This window comes from Hibiscus syriacus, unplaced genomic scaffold (assembly GCF_006381635.1).
Source record: "Hibiscus syriacus cultivar Baekdansim isolate YM2019G1 unplaced genomic scaffold, ASM638163v2 tig00110895_pilon, whole genome shotgun sequence".
Classification (NCBI taxonomy): domain Eukaryota; kingdom Viridiplantae; phylum Streptophyta; class Magnoliopsida; order Malvales; family Malvaceae; genus Hibiscus; species Hibiscus syriacus.
Window position 1 is genome coordinate 3,790,630 of NW_024062903.1, and position 20,630 is coordinate 3,811,259.

A 20,630-nucleotide genomic window follows, 5' to 3' on the forward strand; every position below is an offset into this window, starting at 1 on the left:
TAACGGATAGAAACTTCGATTTACTCGTTAGAGATAGGGACTCAGCCTTGGAGTTTCGGCTCAGAGAGGTACGATTGTAGTCTAGGGGCAAGTATTGATCAGACATTTTTTTGACATTCAATCGGTCGGTCTAACTTGAAATTTTGACTCAAACCATAGCTCTAATACCATTAAATATAACCCCCTTAGACCGATGCGGATAGCCCGATCCGATCTGGAGTGTCACATTAGGACCACCGGAGCGACCCACCGTAAAAATAGCGGAAAATTTAAATTTTTTCTTAAAACATGTAAAATCATAAAATGATTTATTATTATTATTCAGAAATAAGACAGGTTTTTCAAACTCAAATATAAAACAAAATACAATCTACATGCCCCCTAATCACATGTACCGTACTCTACAAGCAACGCCGGAAGAACACCCTTACTGATGTTGATAGATGCATTGGTTCAATCTTTTAACCTGCAATGGTGAGTAATAGAGAGAGCTTTGGAAAGCTCAGTAATACAGAACTATTAGATGATGCTGAAGAACGTGCATATACAAATAAACATATATTTTCTTATTGGTTCTGAACATCTATGGATTTTCATGCAGAGCGGAGATCCTACTGATATTTCAGATAGTAACGGACAATGACTTTTCAGTTCAGATGGAAATATTTTGGATGTTTAGGTTCAGAAGATCAAAATAGGTTTTCTACTATGTTCCCCAAAAACCAGTGAAAAGATACATTTCTTTTAAAACAGTAGTAGTTTAAAACATATTTACCCTGTGCACAAAACAGAGGAGCATGCAAAAATGATAAGGTTTTATCCTTGCACATAGCAAAAGAGCCTGGGGAAAATGTAAGGCTTACCCTTGCACACAGCAAAGGAACCTGGGAAACTGTAAGGCTTACTCTTGCACACAGCAAAGGAACCTGGGAAACTGTAAGGCTTACCCTTGCACACAACAAAGGAACCTGGGGGAAACTGTAAGGCTTACCCTTGCACACAGCAAAGAAACTTGGGGGAAACTGTAAGGCTTACCCTTGCATACAGCAAAGGGACCTGGGGAACTGTAAGGCTTACCCTTGCACACAGCAAATGAACCTGCTGTAACAATAATTAATCCATAAAAATATAAAAATGTTCCATATTTAGAAATCATGTACAAAAATACAGTAACCCGAAACCATATCAAAATATGTGGTAAATCAGATATCAAAATAAATTGTATTCAGAACATCGAGTATTGTCTCATAAAAATATTCAGTATGTGATTTATCAAGATCATATTTTCCAATGAAAATAGGAAACCTGATAACATATTTCAAGAAAACATAGTTCATAAAACCAGTAGATTCCATGATGTCATAAATCAAGAATAATTCATATTTTTCAGTGAAACCCGTAATCTGAAAACATATAACATGTTGCCATGATTCATAAACCAGTAAATCAATAATTTCGGTGAAACTCATTTAAAAACATATAAAATCGTCATGTGGTACATGTGGAACACACTAGGATATCCAAGTATTTCTCAGAGACACTCAGTAGTTATCAAAATGGATAACATGAAACTGATGTAATTTGATCAGATTCCAAAAATGAGGTCCTATTAAAGGGAATCAATTTCTAACCAAATCTAATCCGATATTTAAGGTTGATACTTTAGAATTCCGCTATGATTTATGTGCATCAGGAAAGTGTTCAGGAGCCTTTATACAACATATGTCGTTTGATCTGGTTATCGAACAACACTTAGATGAATAGTTCTTAAACTAATGCTTGTCAATTGGTCAATTCATTGTTCTTCTAGGATATTTACTCTTTAATACCACAAATTCTTGTCCATAGATCATCTTCGGAATCATTGTTGAATAGATCTTTCAATGTCTTTATTTCATTTCCATGCTTCCACAATATCATAAAATGCTGACATGCTTGATTTGTAGTTCATGACCTAGAAGTACAATACATCATGTAAGTTCATTAACATTCCAAGACTCATCCAAATCAATTATTTAATCCTCAGTCCTTGAGATTACTTAGTTCATTTAGTAATCATGTCCATTCCTGTTACTTCAGGACTTTCCAGAGTAATACAGACATTTCTGAATTTCATATACATATTATACTTTCGTTCAATTCAATTTGATCTTCGTGGTTGATTTTTCGAATAAATATCCAATTCATAATATTGAATACGATATAGAGCAGCCACACTTGAGAAGACGAACACGCATTCAAGTAATATCTATGCCGTTCAGGTACTGACATATCCTTAAGATTAATCAACTCACTTAAGTTGTATTATATAGCTTATAAAGGTAGTCCAAAACCTATGCTTATTTTAATCCCTTAATAAATCCAAGACATTTACTTAGTTTAGGTCATAAGGTTATTTTGGTAATTTTGGTGTTCATTTTTATTCCATTCATTTCAGAGCTCAAGGATATCCAATCATTCCTGAGCTTGGTGATATTCTTGGGTCATTTCCATTACAAGGGTATTCTGGTTATTCTAAAGATCCGATGTATTTCAATCACTTCCTTCCATCCTGTCTTCTTATTTAATTCCAATTTATCATCTATTTCAGTCCATTCGAACAATTCTGATAAAAGAACGTCCCGATATATTATTCTTCAGGTATTTACTCGTAACTCGGATATTTTCGGGTCAAATGCCTTCTCATATTTTTACCAACAGAATATCAAGAATTTTTCTGCACTAAGTCAGGATCTTAACAATCAAATTCATACTTAATCGAGTTAAGAACAAATCTTTAAAGTACTTTCTCATTCAGGGTTAACTCGGACTATTTTACCTCTTAAGGGCATTTTCGTAATTTCTTAACTAGTTAATTTCTATATTGGTTCTTAACAAAAATAATTATAATTTAAAAATCATATGGTCAATTGCTTTCCCGAACATTCTCTGATCTTGAAATTATTCCTTTAACATACTCCTAGATTCTTGCTCAAATCCTCTTAGGTTAAAAACCGATTATCTATATTTTCCAAGCAAAACTAGCATTTCTTATGCACATCAGTAGTTCATTAGATAAAAAACTTCTTATCCAACTTCCATAGTCAAATCTTGTCTTTTTATAACATAAGGGTATTTTCATAATTTTTACCTTACCGGAGTATTCTCATAATTTCCCATCCAAGTACCTTTACCATTTTTCCTTTGATGAAATAAATTATAAGATACAGATCCATGTTGATTTCTTTATTACCAAACACATAACTTGAAATTTAATTATAACAATTCCTCAATTTCTTATAAAATTCCTCTGAACCATAATCAGTTACCAAATTTCTATTGTATTCGGATCGAGTATAGAAATTAATTAACTACACAAATAAGACCACTCGAATTTTACATAAATAGCACCCAAACAGAAATTAATTACAAAATTAACACCTAGACGATGCCCACTCTCGGGGGGTGGTGCTTGCGGCGCGTGAACAGTAACCCGGTGTCGAAAAAATTCCGAAAAAATTCCTAAAAATTATTTTAAGCGATTTTGAGGCACTTATAAAGCTCGGTTCACAATTTTGAACGGCAAAGAGCTCGATTCCAAAATGTCAAAAACTTTGACGGTCTCACCCCTCCACGCACCGGTGACGACGGAGAAACGAAGAACACCGGTGGACTCGGAACGATGCAAGGAACACGATAGTGCGGGAGGTGTCGTAAACGGATGATCGGATCGTCGTGAATCGATGAAAAACAAACTGAAATCGAGTTATTACCGATGATACTTCCGACTGAAATTAACGACGAACGACGATTATCCACGACGAAAGGTTTGAGGGGTTTTGTTCCTCGATTGACAAAGAACACGATGGTGGTTTTGGTTCATCGATCGGAGGTCGGACGACGAGTAGATCGGAGTTGAAAGGAGGGTTGTTGAAGAAGGAAAACTGGAAATTTTCTTCTGAAACATACGGGAAATGGGGGTTTATATTATCTCTAAAAGAAAAATGGGTAAACCATGAGTTTAGTCACTGAACTTCCTGCACTTCTTAAAACGGTCTGCCAACTTTGAAATTTTACAATTTAATCCATCGTTTCTTTCAAAATACCAATTAAATCCACCACTTTATAATTTCTTAAATTTAGCCCCTAAATTGGGGTGTTACATTAGGGGCCATATCAATCATGTGTATGTATTGGCCTAGAAATGCATTTTCTAAATCCTTCCAGGAGTAAACTTGAATATGACTCAATTGATTATACCATCTTGAAACGGGTCCAATTAGATTGTCTTGGAAGCAGTGGATCAACATCTGATCATTGTTGGTGTATCTAATCATCTTTCGAATAAACATCGTGAGATGAGCATTAGGACAACATAGTTCCATCATATTTTTCAAAGTCAGGCATCTTGAATTTGGGTGGAAGCATCAGGTCAGGAACTAAAACTAGTTCAGTTGCATCCATTTCATTTTGAGAGTTTTGTCCTCTCATTCCCTTGAATGTATTTTTTGCACCATTTTTTTTAAATTCTCAAGGATCTCATTCTTGGCTTTTCTTGTTGCCTCAGAAGTGGATATGTTATGATCAGTGACAGATAAGCCTAATGGGTAACTTATAAGCATATAAGGTGAAACGTGTATTGGTGGATTTTCATGTGCACTCACACATTCAGAGGTTCATCTAGTCGAGGAAATCTTCTCTTTGCCTCTTTCTTGGTTGAGCCTAGCTAATTTTTCTACCACTTGGTCAACTAGGTCTTTTTGGTTTTGCAAGATACAATCCATGGTAGTCTTTTGTGCCTGCTCCATTTTAGCTTCCCACTCTGCTTGCATCTTTTGCAAACTCACTTCCAGCTCTTTCTTCAATTTATCAAATTTTGCTTCCATTCTCAGTACTGTGTGAATGCAATTACCATTATAAGCACTTCCTCAAAGTTCCCCACAAGGTATGATTATTGCATGTAAAAATGTTTAAATGAATGATATGCAAAATGCAATGATGCATGAAATGTTTGAGGCATTGATCCAAAAACACGTCTGTTATTATAAATAATCTTTATTGGGACAAAATTGTTATTTCTTAAGATACAAAAACCCTCTAAAGGTACATTTTGACTAAATCTTCTAGACCTCGAACAGCTTCTGACAAGTTGACTAGTCTTCTGCCTTTGTCAGTCACCAGTTGAATACTCTGTCGAACCGCTCCGGCTTCTCTGGCTAAATCGTGCAAGTGTTGAGTTGTTCGAATGACTGTATTTCTAGCTTTCACCCTTTTTTGAACATGTTCCCTAACGAAAATGCCATTAGAGCCCTCCATCAAAGGGACTATCTGAAGTTCATTTGCTTGTTTTTTGAATTTGTCAACAATGACCTCAAATTTCAGCTATCGCTTTGCCATCTTGTTCTTGTTATCTTTGAAAGAACTCTCCAGGTCAATAACCTTTTTCTCGTCTTGCCCCTGTAACCTTTACCAACTCATTTTTGAAAAGTTGACTTTTGATGTACTTGATTACGAGCACCATGTCTTCTTGATTGAATGTGACACATAGTTGGCTTGCAGACTGTCCTCCTTTCCTTCTGAGCCTTTTTCTGACCATAGCTGGACCTCTACGTTTTTCATCTCTTGTATTACAACCCCTTTGTCCATTAATGCAAACTATTTACATTTAATGAACACATTTTTGTGGATCAACACCTCTTTTGAATGATGTAAATGATAAAAATAAAATAAAAGAGAACAAAAAATGAAATGAAAGAGTTAGTGAGGTAAAGATAATAATCAAAACAATAATGAAAATAAAAAGTCCTACCCCACATGCTTATTATTCTTACCCGGACATGATCTCTATCCCGCATGTTAGTTTTTTACAAGTCCTAACCGCATATCTTTCTAGTTTGCATGCTTTGAACAGAAAGTAAAACAAGAAATAACTCAAGATAGTCTAGGTTTTGAAATGAAGTTTTGGGGTGGGCTCTAATTCCTTGTAGTCTCCCAGTTTAGGTTCTAAAGAAAGGTACCCGAGTTCTCCTTGCTGGTGCCCCCTTGGGCTTGCCAGACCCTTAGTCCTAAGCACATTACAAGCTTATGTGGACTAAGTTAAACTCGAGATGATACATTCCCTTATGTCCACACTGAGAATAAATTCACACGAAGACATAAGGTATATGAATCCTGAAGGTTACTTGCTAGGCCCACACGAAGAATAAATTCTCACGAAGGCGTCACTTTCACGCCCACTTAAAAAATGTTTGGAGCTCGGGTATAGAGCCAAAGATGAAAATTTTAAAAATCTGAAATCATTGAAAAAACGTTAGTACAACTATTTATTTGAAAAAAATAATCAAAGATAAACAATATGAAACGAATAAATAAATTAAAATTTAAACTTGTTTTTCGATTAAAATACAACCGGAAATTAATTCTGGCCTGACTCACTTACATGTCCCCAGCAGAGTCGCCAACCTGTCTCAACCGTCTTTTGGGTGAGCCCGAATTGGGCTTCGACTTAAATAAAATTGTTAGAGTCACCACTGATCATTTTAAAAAAATATTTAGGCTGATCGGACACCATCTTACCTGATCTGCCGGTTACAATCAAGGAAGGATTAATACCCTTGAACTGCCCTTTCGGTACCATTTTAATTTTTTAGCTGTTTTAATCGCGGAAAGTAAAAGTTTAAATACTAATTTAAATACAATATGAATTATTTACCTTTGATAATCGTTTGAAATTTAATTGGATTTCCTAAAAAAATAAAATTAGAGTTCATAAAGAAAATAAAATAAATAATAATAATAATAAAGCAAATAAAAATATACAGAATTAGAAATTAAAAGTGTAGTTTTGATTAGAGGGAACTGAAACAAAACAAAAGAAAATAGTTGAATTAAACTCTAAATAAATTTAAAAATATAAAAAAATGAAAGTATAATAAATTAGAAAGTGTAAGCGAATTATAGTCAAGATGAAACTAAATAATAAAAAGATAAAATAAAGATAGGTTCTTTAATTTGAGGAAACCTAAAAAATTAAATAAATACAAATAAATCCAAAAAAATTGATACGAAAGGAATCTGAAAAACACACGAACAAAACAGACATTAATAAATATAAATCAAAGATCTAATATAATAAATACATATAATAAGACGATGAAGCAAAATACAATAAATTATAACCTGCAAGCTAAAACCAAAAATAATTTTAGAATTGCAATAAATGGATAAAAGAAATCAAATAAATAATAAATTAAAAATTAAAAATTAAAATAAACGAAATAAAAAATGAAGGAACCTGCGAAAAGACAAAAAAATGTTAGTGAATATAGAATATTAATTAATTAAAAATATTAAATCAAATCATAAATAAAAATAAATTAGGGGTTACATTGACAATAATCAAAGTTAAACATCAAAATTAAATTACAAAGAAATTGACTATGTTATGTGGTGCATCAAAGATAGTGGGACCAGAAGAAGAATTTAACCACAATATTTGAAGGGCTATGGAGGAAATTTACCTAGAAAAATCAATAAAACCAAAATTGTGGCATTTCCATTCATTTGCGCGAGTGCTTCTACCTTCTCCCTTCCCCACAGCCAGACGTTTTACAACCGATGATCTTTGTCGGTTGGTCGTCAGTCGCTGTCAACGGTGGCTGTTACAGCCCAAATTACACGGAGAAGCTCATCTCGATCTCAAGAACTCGAATTTGGGACATGTTTCTCCAGAAAATGTCTCGGTTTCTGTAAAATGGGCAAAAACAGTTTGGTTTTTCGCTCTCTGATCCACCGTTGTCCGTCGTTAGATCGTTCGGATTTTCAGAATACTTTGCTCCCCATCCTTCATTCTCTGTAAAATGGTAAAATTCCATCGTTCCCATTTTCACTTTTATCGATCTTCCTCACCTCGATTTTTAATCATGTTCTTTGTCTCTTTTTTTAGAAAATATTTTGATGTTTCGATATAACAAATTAAGTTAAATGAATTTTAAGATTTTACAAAAGATTTTCTAAAGTATATTCGATATATTTATTCGAATATCAAAATATTACTCCAAGTCTTTCAAAATTCAATTTTAATCCTTACTAAAGTGTAAAGTTGTGCTTTAATCTTAAAATGTTTTTGAAACAATTTTCACAAAGTATTTAGAACAAAAAACGAGCCAAAAATTCAATTTTCAAAGAGATGTACCGATACACTAGTCCATGCATCGATGCACTAGTCCATACATCGATGCACTCTTAATTAAATTGAATTTCGAATGCATTTAGTGTACCGATGCACTCTCTATGCATCGATGCACTCTTGAACAAATAGAAACATCGAATGCATTCAATGCACTATTGCACAAGTTATGCATCGATGCACTCAGGCTATTTTAAAACACCTAATGTATTTTATGCATTGATGCACCCTCAATGTAAAATGTTTTTGATACAATTTTCACAAAGTATTTCGAACAAAAAACAAGCCAAAAATTCAATTTTCAAAGAGATGTATCGATACACTAGTTCATGCATCAATGCACTAGTCCATGCATCGATGCACTCTTAATTAAATTGAATTTCGAATGCATTTAGTGTACCGATGCACTCTCTATGCATCGTTGCACTCTTGAACAAATAGAAACATCGAATGCATTCAATGCACTAATGCACAAGCTATGCATCGATGCACTCAGGCTATTTTAAAACACCTAATGTATTTTATGCACCGATGCACCCTCAATGTACAGATGCACTAAGTCTTCCAATGGTCAAAATATTTGAATTTTACACATAGTGTATCGATGCACTAGCTCTATGCATCAGCCCTATGTATCGATGTACCATACGCTCCCACCTATTTTATTAATTATTTTCACACTTAAACGGCTCTATTGACTCCACTAATCATCCCCAATGTTCAGAATCAATTGAAGGAGTATTTAAGCAAGCTTAGAAGTCATTGATCAACAACAAGAAACAAGAATCAAGAGAGAAAGCATCAAACCTCAAGTTTGAACAATTTCAAGCCAAATTTCATTCAATATTCATCTTTGCTTTCAAGAACACTTATTGTGCTCAGTTGTATTATTCTTGAGTGTTCTTTCTTTGTTCTAGAATTGTGCAAACATCTTGCCTTGTGAGGATTTTCTTGTAAGTTTGCAAAATTTGTATTGTTCTCTTTGGGGAGAGTGTTCTCAAGAATTTGGGGTATAATTCTTGAGGTATTTGTAAGGTTACTCTTTGTCCTCAAAAGAAAGACAAATTAGTGAATTTTTGGAAAATCCTTAGTGTGGATAGCTAAGGTAGTGGACGTAGACTTTGGTTGAGAAAGGCGAACCACTCTAAATTGCTGTGCAATTACTTTCAATTTTTTGCAAAAACTTCCACCAAATTTTTAATTGCCAATTCACCCCCTCTTGGTCGATTTCGTCGATCGATTAACTCAACAATTGGTATTAGAGCTGGACTCATTTGAAGGTTTAATCGTCTCTTGAGTAGATCCGGGAAGAGTTACATCGATAATCAAGTCATCAATGGCCTCTACTTCAAACTCCGACTTCGGTCTTGATTCATTGCCCGTTAACAAGCCTCATTTCTTCAATGGAGCTAATTATACTTATTGGAAAAATAGGATGATTTATTTCATTCAAGCAAGTGACATGGGAGCATGGAATATTATAGAACACGGATACATCAAACCTTTCACTCATCCAAGATTGTGAAGTGAAGGAGAAACAAGAATGTTCTAGCTCAACTCCAAAGCCATCCATATTATCTTTTGTGCTATTGGACCGGATGAATACGGGAGAGTTTCATATTGTACAACTGCCAAGGATATATGGGACAAACTACAAGTCACTCATGAAGGCACCGACGAGGTAAAAGAATCTAAAATTAGTTTTCTAACTCATAGCTATGAAAATTTCAGGATGAAACCGGATGAAGACGTCAAAGCTATGACGGATAGATTTTCCACGATTGTCAATGGTCTCAAATCATATGGAGAGATCATTTCAAATGAAAAGCTTGTGAGGAAGTTGGTTTACTCACTTCCAAAATCATTGCAATCAAAGAAAACGGTAATCATCGAGGCTAAGAACTTAAAGTCCTTAACCCTTGAAGAACTAATCGGTTCACTCCTTACTCATGAAATGATGCTTCAAGATGAGGTAAACCTTGATAATATTGATGAGACACCAAAGGAGAAGGAGAAGAAGAAGAAGAAGAACATTGAAGTTGCTCTCAAATCCACAAAAGATGAGAGTGATTTGAATGAAGATGACAATGACGAGGAAATGGCATTATTTGCCAAAGGGTTCAGAAAATTAATGAGGCCTAACCGAGGAAGAAAATTCAAATGAAATGAAGGCTTCAAAACTGAACCAAATGAGAAGGACCCGATCATTTGCTACAAATGCAAAAAACCGGGGCATGTCAAATACGATTGCCCTCAATTAAAGAAAAAGAGTCAATCCAAGAAAAAACACAAGGCTCATATGGCTACATGGAGCGATGAAGAAGGTTCTGATGAAGAGGAACAAGAAGTAGCAAACTTGTGCTTGATGGCATCCGGGGAAGATTCTCAGGTAACCTCCACCTCATTTAATTTTGAAGATTATTCATTTGATGAGCTATTAGAGGAATATAATGGGTTGGCTTCGGATTATGAGAAATTATTTTTAAAGTATAAAAATGATATTTAAAAATTGAAAAATGAAAATAATCTCATATCCAAGACCAACAATGATCTTGAAAGTAAAATCAAAAATTTGCAAATCAAACTAGAAGAGTTTGAAAAGAAAAATTTTGATTTGCAAAATTTACTTTCAAAGGTCAATGATGATCATCAAAAGAAAATTGATGATCTTAAAGCTTCTTTTGATAAAGTTGGAACAAAACGTTGTTAGAAAAAGTTTTAAAAACTACAATCATAGAGGTCCTCGAAGAATCTCTAATGGAAAAATCGTTAGAAGTATATGGGTTCCTAAAGAACTCATTACTACTAAAGATAAGGATATCCTACACAAATGGATACCTAAAGGGACTAGGATTTTGGAAACTAATGAATATGGACCCAAAAGAATTTGGGTACCAAAAATCAAAAATTAATCTATGTTTGTAGGAAAAGAAGCATTGCTATAAGGCACGGGAAATAAATTCAAACTCATGGTACCTTGATAGTGGATGCTCAAGACACATGACCGGAGACAAAAGTCGGTTCATAGAGCTCAACACCAAAAATGGAGGAGAGGTGATTTTTGGTGATAACTCAAAAGGTCACATTAAAGGTATAGGAACTATAAGTAATACCTCTTCTATACAAATTAAGAATGTCTTATATGTGAATGGTTTAAAGCATAATCTATTGAGTATTAGTCAATTGTGCGATAAGGGATTCAATGTTATGTTTGATATTAATGGTTGTAAAGTCATTGACATTGCATCTAATCAGATTATGCTTATTGGTCATAGAATAGGAAACATTTACATGGTGCATTTAGATTCTATAGATATGACAAATTTATGCCTAGTTGCTAAGGATGAGCATGATAGTTGGTTATGGCATAGGAGACTAGGACATGCTAGTATGAGTGTTTTACAACGGTTAATTCAAGGAGATTTAGTTCGAGGGTTGCCTAAACTAAAATTTGATAATGATAAAATATGTGATGCTTGTGCTAAATGAAAACAAAAGTGAGTTTCTTTTAAATCCATTAATGGTGTATCCACTAGTAGAGTATTACAATTGATCCATTTAGATCTTTTTGGGCCATCTAGGACTACTAGCTTGGGTAGAAAACAATATGCATTTGTATTGGTAGATAACTATTCTAGATATACTTGGGTTCTATTCTTAAGTACTAAAGATGAAGCATTAGAAAAATTCATCACGTTTTCAAAAGTAATCCAAAACGAAAAAGGTTACTCTATAACTAGTGATAGGAGTGATCATGGAACTGAATTTGAAAATCTTGGATTTACTAAATTTTGTAATTCTAATGGTATTAGCCATAATTTTTCAGCACCTAGAACTCCTCAACAAAATGGAGTTGTTGAGAGGAAAAATCAAACTTTAGAAGAAATGGCTAGAACCATGCTTTGTGAAAACAATTTGCCAAAATATTTTTGGGCAAAAGCCACAAATACCACTTGTTATGTTATTAATCGAGTAATGATTAGGCCTATTTTGAAGAAAACTACTTATGAACTTTTTAAAAATAAAAAGCCTAACATTAGATATTTTCATCCTTTTGGATGTAAATGTTTTGTTTTAAACAACAGTAAAGACAATCTTAGCAAATTTGATGCTAAAAGTGATAAAGGAATTTTTCTGGGTTATTCCTTAAATTCTAATGCTTATCGAGTATTTAATCAAAGAACTTTAGTTGTAGAAGAGTCTATACATGTTGTTTTCGATGATAATCCCCTTCCGAGGAAGGATTCTTGTGTAAATGATGATTTAGGTATTATAAACATAAATGATGTTGGACATGACGTTGGAGAACCATCATCAAAGAAAGAAACGAAAGATGAGGAAACTCAAGATCCTCTCGAGAATCCAACCATTGAAGAAAGGGAAGTCTCTTACCCAAGGGAATACAACTATGTCAAGGATGGTGAAATAATAGGTGATCCATCCAAAGGGGTAACAACTCGATCTTCTCTTAGAAATATTTGTAATTATGTTGCATTTATCTCATGCATAGAGCCTAAAAATATTAAAGAAGAATTAAATGATGAACATTGGATTATGGCTATGCAAGAAGAGTTAAATCAATTTGAGAGAAGTAAAGTATGGACATTAGTTGAAAGGCCTAGTAATAAATCTACTGTAGGTACTAAATGGGTATTTAGGAATAAGCTTGATGAAAGTGGTAATATAGTGAGAAACAAGGCTAGACTTTTTGCTCAAGGTTATACTTAAGAAGAAGGCATAGACTATGATGAAATATACGCTCCCGTAGCTAGGATGGAAGCAATTAGAATGTTATTAGCATTTGTATGTTTCAATGCATTTAAATTATATCAAATGGATGTTAAAAGTGCATTTTTAAATGGTTTTATAAAAGAAGAAGTGTATGTGGAACAACCTCCTGGTTTTGAAGATTCAAAATTTCAAAATCATGTTCTTAAATTGACAAAAGCGCTTTATGGTTTAAAACAAGCTCCTAGAGCTTGGTATGAAATATTGTAAAATTTTTGATTGAAAAAGGTTTTTCAAAAGGGAAGGTTGACACTACATTGTTTTTAAAGCATAAAGGTAAAGATTTATTAGTAGTTCAAATTTATGTTGATGATATAATATTTGGTTCTGCTAATAATGTTCTTTACCAAGAATTTTCTAAGCTAATACAAAGTGAATTAGAGATGAGCATGATGGGGGAGCTCTCATTTTTCTTGGGACTCCAAATCAAGCAAAGAAAAGATGACATATTCATAAATCAAGCTAAGTACGTCAAAGATATGCTCAAGAAGTTTGGACTAGAAAATGGGAAACCTCATGACACTCCAATGAGCTCATCAACAAAGCTTGACAAAGATGAAGAGGTAAATGTGTGGATGTTAAATTATATAGGTTAATGATTGGCTCTTTGGTTTAATTAACCGCAAGTAGACCATATATTATGTTTAGTGTTTGCTTATGTGCTAGATTTCAATCATGTCCTAAGGAATCACATTTACTAGCTGTTAAGAGAATCTTTAGATACCTTAAAGACACTCCTAGTTTATGACTTTACTTTCCTATAGACTCTAGCTTTAGCTTGCATGCCTTCTCTGATGCGGATTATGGAGGATGCAAATTAGATAGAAAAAACACCTCTGGTACTTGCCAATTCCTTGGAAATATGTTGATTTCTTGGTTTTCAAAGAAACAAAATTGTGTTGCATTATCTACCACTGAAGCGGAATACATTTCAGCCGGTAGTTGTTGTGCACAAGTTTTATGGATGAAACAACAACTTTTTGATTATGGAATTGAAGTAGGTACCATTCCTATCAAGTGTGACAATACTAATACTATTTGTCTCACTAAAAATCCCATCCAACACTATAGAACTAAGCATATTGAAATTAGACATCACTTCATTAGAGACCATGTCACTAAGGAATATGTAGTTCTAGAATTTGTTGATACTTTGCACCAATTAGCGGATATCTTTACAAAACCTTTAGACAAAGAAAGATTTTGGACACTTAGAAGAGAATTAGGTTTAACTGACCTATCTTCACTCAGTGTTTAAAATAATTTTAGCACTTTTAAATTAGATTTGAAAATGCTTATAATAATAATATTATTTGATTGCATTCTTTGCTATTAGTTAGGGGGAGTTTATCATCTTTGGTGAAAATTAATTAAATGTTCAAATGTAGTTTAAGGATAAAATTGATTGATTGAACATAATTAATTTTCAATATATGAGTTCCCAATACCACTAAAGCTAAATTATTTAGCATTTTAAGTGTTTAAAATGGATTTTTGATATTTTTGTGCATAATGTATCGATACACTATGAAGTGCATCGATGCATCCCTTTAAATGTGCATCGATACATCATGAAGATGCACCGATGCACTCCTTGAATGTGCATCGATGCACAATGACATGCATCGATGCACAATGACATGCATCGATGCACAATGACATGCATCGATGCACAATGACATGCATCGATGCATAATGACATGCATCAATGCATCCGTCGGGTTTTAGGATAAAATGCTTGTTTTCCTTCATTTTTCTCAAACCCCTAAAACACCTCTCAAACCGTCGTTCGTCCCTCTCTCTTTCTACTCTCAAATTTGACTCAAAAACAACTGTTACAAGTCAGATTCTTCGTGCATTACATCTCCAAATTCTGCTAATATCATTGAATCGTGCAAAACAACATCTCATTCTCACAAATCTGAATTTTTCAAGGTATTTTTCTAAAAACCCCCCATTTTATCAAATTTTGATTTTAGAACTAGTTTAGATTAGTTCTATGATGAACATTATATCGGGAATTGATGATATTATGATTCTAAACTATATTTTACAATCAATTTCGTCAAAAACAAACAATTTTTCAAAAATGTTCTTTGAATTTCGAAATTTAAAAAAATAATTAGTTTCGAAAATTATTAATTTGTTTTTATTTAATTGTGTTGTTTTCATGAAAACTATATGTATTTTTTTCAAATATTATTTTCAAATAGTTTTCAAAATCTTGCCCATTAGGATTCGGTTTAGAGAACCTTGAATTATTGCGGACTCACTTGAGTTTTGGGATTGATCATATTGCATACATGCTTTTCAAATTGCAGGATATCTATCCCATTACCATGTCTAATCCAAAACGACCTAGGTCATCTTCGAGTCGTTCTAACCGGCCTCCTAATCCTATTCCTCCTCAAACTTAAAATCCAAATCCAAATAATCCAAATATGACCATTCTAAACTTCTGTTTTAATGTACCTGGTCGTCATAGAGAAGAGCTATACCATAGGTACCATAACACTTTTGAGTCTTATAGAATCCGGGAAGAGCGTATACCCTTAATTCATGCTATGGAAGATATCGACTTCAAATATCTTTCAACCCTTCGCTCATGGAAGTTTGATAAACTTTGTCACCTTCAACCCATTGTCTATCACCAATTAGTCCGCATTTTCTACTCTAATGCGGTATGTATTCAAAATGAGAGTCAATATGGGACTATAGGAAATAGATCATACCTCTTAGGCCAATTTGTTCATGTTGACTCCGAGACTATCGCTAAACAGTTTGGACTAGATGACGATGATTTATATAATGAGAAAGAGACTGTGGCATCTCCTTATCTTCCTAATGCTAGTGTTAGTACCTTACGTACACATCACGATCATTTTCTGCATTTAATGATCTCTTGGTGGTTTAGACCATCCGGAGGTAGGTACTCCACTCTTCGTGTTAAGGATTTATGGTGGATACATTGTATCCAACATAAAAAGAAAATAAATTTACCTCAAATTATCTTTAGTGAGCTAGTGGATACCATCAACATTATTCATTCCAAACATGTCGAAACGTTAGTTTATGGATGTCTACTTAGTAATTTGTTTATCAAACTCAGTCTTAGGGTCTCTCTCGACATTTTCATCCCTCTTCAAAACAAAATCAATCTCACCTCTTTGAAGAAAGCCGATTGGAAACAAGATAAGTAAACTAGTCAATGGGTCTTTCGACCCAATAAACAAACTTCGAGAGCCAGTTCTTCACGTGCTCCACCACCTCCGGCACCGGCTGCTGACGATGATCCCGAGCTTCAACAACTTATACAAGATATTGACGATCACGTACCAGACGATGAGCCTGCTCCGAAGCTAGCACAGCAAGAAGAATAAATGCCTCCATATTTTCGCTCATTTATGAAGTCATTTGATATGAGGTTTACCTCCATGGAATCTCAACTGACTAAGTTTCAACGAGAGATGCGTGAACGTATGGATGCTCTCACTCTTGAAGTACGATCACATTATCCTCCTCCTCCCAATCCTCCGATAGAGTAGATCTTTATTTGCCATGCTTTCTTCGATTTAGAACTTGGATTGATAAACATTTTGATGTTCTTTGGTTGTTTGATTTTGGATGATTATATGTTTGGATTTATGTTTTGGATGCTTGGATATTTGAACTTAATACATATTTGGTGTGTTTGAATTTTTATCTTAATTATTGCATCATTTAGACATATATGACCAATTCTCCATTACACATTTTATGTATGAATATTGAATTATGCAACTAATGGCTAACCTTTCTCTTGATTGTGATCTTAGCATCTTAAGCTTTAAATTTCTAAATATCAATTGGCTAATTTTTCAAAACCTTGTTTAAAAATGTTTTAGAGTCTTTTTGATTTAACAAAAAGGGGGAGAAGTGTTAAAGTAAGGGGGAGTAATTTCAATATTTGATTTCAAAATTCATTAGGAAATCTTAAAATTACTAAAATGTTTTGTTATATCAAAAAGGGGGAGATTGTTGAAAACATTTTGATGTTTCGATATAACAAATTAAGTTAAATGAATTTTAAGATTTTACAAAAGATTTTCTAAAGTATATTCGATATATTTATTCGAATATCAAAATATTACTCCAAGTCTTTCAAAATCTAATTTCAATCCTTACTAAAGTGTAAAGTTGTGTTTTAATCTTAAAATGTTTTTGAAACAATTTTCACAAAGTATTTCGAACAAAAAACGAGCCAAAAAATCAATTTTCAAAGAGATGTACCAATGCACTAGTCCATGCATCGATGCACTCTCAATTAAATTGAAATTTGAATGCATTTAGTGTATCGATGCACTCTCTATGCATCGATGCACTCTTGAATAAATAGAAACATCGAATGCACTCAATGCACCGATGCACAAGCTATGTATCGATGCACTCAGGCTATATTAAAACACTGAATGTATTTTATGCATCGATGCACTAAGTATTCCAACGGTCGAAATATTTGAATTTTACACATAGTGTACCGATGCACTAGCCCTATGCATCGATGCACCATACGCTCACACCTGTTTTATTAATTATTTTCACACTTAAACGGCTCTATTGGCTCCACTAATCATCCCCAATGTTCAGAATCAATTGAAGGAGTATTTAAGCAAGCTTAGAAGCCATTGATCAACAACAAGAAACAAGAATCAAGAGAGAATCAAAGAGAAAGCATCAAACCTCAAGTTTGAGCAATTTCAAGCCAAATTTCATTCAATATTCATCTTTGCTTTCAAGAACACTTATTGTGCTCAATTGTATTATTCTTGAGTGTTCTTTCTTTGTTCTAGAATTGTGCAAACATCTTGCCTTGTGAGGATTTTCTTGTAAGTTTGCAAAATTTGTATTGTTCTCTTTGGGAGAGAGTGTTCTCAAGAATTTGGGGTATAATTCTTGAGGGATTTGTAAGGTTACTCTTTGTCCTCAAAAGAAAGACAAATTAGTGAATTTGTGGAAAATCCTTAGTGTGGATAGCTAAGGTAGTGGACGTAGACTTTGGTTAAGAAAGTCAAACCACTCTAAATCGTTGTGCAATTACTTTCAATTTTCTGTAAAAGCTTCCACCAAATTTTTAATTGCCAATTCACCCCCTCTTAGCCGATTCCATCGATCGATTAACTCAACACTTTTGGATTTGGGTTGTCGTTTGCAAGCGACTGGTTCAATGATTTGTTTAACTATGAACATATAGAAGTAATGAAGGTTTCAGTGTTAGTCTCGAGGGTAGGATGTTATATCGGTGATCGTAGGGTAGCGGGTTTAGACTTTAAGTTGATGAGTGATGGTGGCTTTGGGTTATGCTAGGGTCCCGTTTTTAGGGCAGTAGCATAGGTTGACCATGAGGCGAGATGCCTCCAACGATGTAGTGGGACATGCTCTATGCTTGTTGGGGTTACCAGTAAGATGAATGGTCGTGTGGTGAGGTAACATCGTGTGTATGATTTATTGTGGGTGTATATGCTTTGATTGAGTCATAGCCGAGAGGCCATGATCATTCTTGGTTTTATGCTATTTTTTCCTCGATTATTGGCCTCCCTAACTATAACTCTCTCTATTTTCCTCCTCGTCCCCCTGTTAAACATTGCTTATGATTTATATAAGGTACAAGTATAGACGTTGGAAGCTTGCAGCTGCCAGATATTAAGGGTTCTAGCCAGATTTTCGAGGGTGGTTAAAATGGTTGAGATACGTGTGGGAGAGGTTGGACGAGTTTGACTTGGGTTTTTGACCAGATCTAGATTTTAGGGGTGAATGGGTCTTGGTTTCTAAGTTTGGGTTTGCAGCTGGGCTGGGATTAGGCCTGCAAAATATAATTTAATTTTATTAATAATAATAATAATAGTATAATTTTTTTGACCCGGACAAAAACGGGTATCTACAATACTAATAAATTATTTCTTCTATTATTTTATTAATAAATTTATTTCCTATTAATAACAAAATAATTTATATCAATTACTTCTAAAAAGACAATCTATAATAAAGTATCATATGTTTTACATAGTCTATGTATTGAGTTGAGGAATTAATGTGAATATTTTTTAAATGTCTAATATAGAAAATAATTCTTTAATTAATTTAAATAAATAATTAAATATTTTTTATCTTAATAAATTCAATATTTTGAATAAATTGAACATATTTTTCTTTCATCTTACATAAAAAGCATTCTCTTATTAATAGATCATCCATAAACTCTAGATTTCACAATTCATAAATTAATTTATTTTTAATAAAAAAATATTTGTTTCCTTTATCTAATTAATTTTTTCCTTATTAAATCACTTTTACTATAACATTAAAATGTGTGCTTAATATTTGCAGAAATAATCATTTTGTATTAAATAGTAATTAGTGCAATATATTATTAATCAATGATAATTTAAAATAATTACTATAAAAGTTATTAAACCTAAATATTTTATTTTTTATTTATATTTTAGTATTTGTAGTAAGTATTACAATATAATTAAAAATATAAAATATAAAATTTTAAATTTTAATATATTATAATTGATAATTTATTGCCATAGTAACAATTTATAGTAACTACTATTTTTCATTTTAATATTTTTTAATAATTATAAAAATGCATTACAAATATGACGGTAATTTTTTATGCAAATAGAGGTCGCTAGATTTATTGGAAAAGAAAATATTTGACATTAAAATAAACATATGGTTATGACATATTCCTATAACCATAATACAAAAACTAATCACTTGAGATCATATAAGGACCATACAAGGAAAAGATTCAAAACTCATCCAAAAAAAAACTCGAACAAAAGATAAATAAGAATAGATTTGATTGCATTAGCAAACGAACCACGACATGAGATCAAACTATTAAAAGACTACCGAAAATCACAAATCAAAGTCGAACATCGTGAGAAAACTATCTTCCAACACAAATCGCATATCCAAATCTAATTCGAGGGTTCAGAGCAAGGAAGATCAATGTGATAATAAATAAGCTCTATCTTGATCAGTCGGTGCGTCGTCAAATCCAACTATGAGAAAATTAAAAAAAAACACGGCCAAACAATTAAAAATGTGTTAAAAGATATAAGAAAATATGTCATAAAGACGGATAAAAGTGTATCATAGAAGCAGTTATTGAAAATTAAAAAACCAAAACAAAAAAAATAATATAGGATATAAGAAATATATATGTATATATATAATACAGACTCTGTTAACTATTAGCATCAAGGTTGATACTACCCCTATCAAGCAAAAAAGAAAAGAACAATAACAAGAAACAAGCTACTACAAAGAAATTATTTTTAGGATTTTGCGGCGCAAATATGATATAGTAAATCTATATATTTAATGTACTACAATAATTAATAAAATATATTATAATTACTAATATATTATCACTGGTAATAATATTTTACAATAAATTATAATATATTGTAATAAGTGGCCTGCTATCCGTGTAGTGTGTCATTGCCTTAGTTTTTTTTTTAATGGTTTGAAATTTATAAATATTATTTGTTTATAATTTTTTTAATCATTGACAATGACACCCTATAAACATAACTGCTCAAACCATAACCATAATAGAAAATAATATTTTTTTAACCACTGAGACAACTCAATGAGTTCATTGTCTCAATTACTTTTAAGT

The 20,630-nt window shown here is 33.0% G+C and overlaps 1 pseudogene; it reads right to left on the reverse strand.

Annotated features, from left to right (window-relative positions):
* LOC120145966 overlaps positions 1 to 16,345 on the reverse strand; it is a 32,495-nt pseudogene extending 16,150 nt beyond the window's left edge.
* Positions 16,346 to 20,630: the final 4,285 nt, after the last annotated feature.